Genomic DNA, 2,500 nt, shown 5'->3' with positions numbered 1-2,500 from the left:
GAAAGATTCTGTCGACTTTGATCATTGGATAATGACTCCTTAAGACAAATATAACTTTTCAAATAAAAGAAAAAGAACTATCGTCAAGACGGCGCTTTTAACGAGTCAGTAATACTTCACCTGTACATGTACGAAACCAGTCCCCTCCGTCACAAATATGTGCTGAATGTTTCGAGTAACGCATGTTACCCTATAATGCGAAATATTCATCAGAATCAACAAATTAAGCCTTTTAACTGGTCAGAACATTTTTGAGTACGAAATGGAGTCGAGTCAAGTGCATTTATGGTGGAACCATATTTGGTTTTTAAAAGAATAAGATGCGTAACAAACCAATCGATCACATCTTAAGAGACCTGTTCACCGTCATAGCCATAGAGAAAGAGTTCAGTTAATCCTTCTTAACACCTAAACCCTGTATTGCATGATAATCTCACTTGCAGGATTATCTTACTTGCCATCAATGCGGTTCTTAAGTCATATATCTGGTAGAATTGTCAGCAACTTTAATACATCAAAAGTCTTCAATTTTGAGATTAAAACCTGCTTTTTAATATTTTGATATTTTATGGAAGTGGCTTTTACTCTATTTCAAGTTGCTTTTGTTAACAAGGACAAAATCTGCAATTTTTACTTAAAATTCGTTGAATGTGATAAAAACATTTTAAGTTAACTAAGATAAAGCTACACAACATTGAGGCGCAATCTTGAAACAGCATTCTTGCTGGTTACAGTAATTTGTGCTCTGTGACTTTAAGAATTAACTGGATTTCATAAAATTGTAAACGCGCCCCATAAGGGATTAATTATTTCTTTCAGTTGTCAAATGTACGCTCCCTTACCTTAGGGAGAACTTCAATTTTCTTTCTCGGCACTGTTTTCAAAGTTAAATCAATTATTTTGCTTTCTTCGTTGGTGTAAGGTTTGACATTTATCTGAAGTTAGGCCGCGATTCCTTAATAAAATATCACCACCGCAGCTCGGACACTCATGAATCCATTTCGATCTTCAACCAGCCCCAAGTCTTTGAACAAAATGGAATAATTTGAAACTTACGAGAATAATACCTCTACCATATGGATTGTTTTTGAAGTGATCAGAACCTGTACTAATGAAATGTTGTACCCGCTTAGGCTTACATTGCCTTATAAAACATGAATCTGCATCGCAGAATACAGAGACAGTTATTACTGTCGTTGCTATTGCTAATAATCATGATGATGATGACGACGAAGACGACAACACCATCATCACAATCAATACAACTGATTTTCTTCTGCCCCCAGTTTAACTACTTGACTACAATTACAACAACAGTAACAAATACTGCTACTGCTTGTGTAACAAAAGCATCAATGAATGTTACTACTACTGCTGCAGTAACAAAAACCAAAAGAGTAACCAATGATACTAATAATACTGCTGCTGTAACAACAACAACAAAAAACGTAACAACTAATACTACTGCTGCTGTAACAATAACAAAGAGTAACCAATGCTATTAATACTACTGCCGCTGTAACAAAACCAGTAAGAAATGTTAAGACTGCTGTTGCAACAATAGCAAAAAGAGTTGCCACTGCTACTACTGCTGTTGTAACAACAACTGCTACATTAATTACAGCTAGTACTGTTAGATTAGCTATTAATTCGTGTTACTCAGTCTAACTCAGAAACCAAACTGCAAGACCAAAATAACGCGAGAACTTAAAAGGGATTTCATCACCGATGCGGAGAATTAGTTTTAAATCCCCCAGTGACCATAAATAAAACACTGAGTGCATTTTTTTAAGGAAAGGTAACATTAACCAGATTAAATCATACCTATCCCATGGTTTGAACTTAATAGTTATGTCGTTTGATTGCCGGTATGCAACTAATGAGTACATTGGTTGTGCTTTTAAACTCCGTCAGTACATTAGAGCAACATGTGGCGGTCATACTTCAGTATAACCTCATTATTAATTGATAAAGGCAAATCGACTCAGGCTACAATTGGCAATAAAATATTGAAAACATAAAGCCGCTGAAAATGAATCAGTCCCCATGTGCTAATGGTGTAAATATGGAGTGGATGGGGTTTTTGGAGGGGAATACATAATTGTCTTAGTTTCAGACTACCATGGCAGCTATTTTTCTCTTTTAGTCATTCTTACCATGCAACACGGACGATTAGGATAGATTAGGACAGAATCAATTCTCAACATTCAGATACATGGATTACTGTGTGACGGACGATTAGGATAGATTAGGACAGAATCAATTCTCAACATTCAGATACATGGATTACTGTGTGACGGACGATTAGGATAGATTAGGACAGAATCGATTCTCAACATTCAGATACATGGATTACTGTGTGACGGACGATTAGGATAGATTAGGACAGAATCAATTCTCAACATTCAGATACATGGATTACTGTGTGACGGACGATTAGGATAGATTAGGACAGAATCGATTCTCAACATTCAGATACATGGATTACTGTGTGACGGAC

This window comes from Sinohyriopsis cumingii, chromosome 2 (assembly GCF_028554795.1).
Source record: "Sinohyriopsis cumingii isolate HCF-2022 chromosome 2, ASM2855479v2, whole genome shotgun sequence".
Classification (NCBI taxonomy): domain Eukaryota; kingdom Metazoa; phylum Mollusca; class Bivalvia; order Unionida; family Unionidae; genus Sinohyriopsis; species Sinohyriopsis cumingii.
This window is presented reverse-complemented; position numbering follows the sequence as displayed.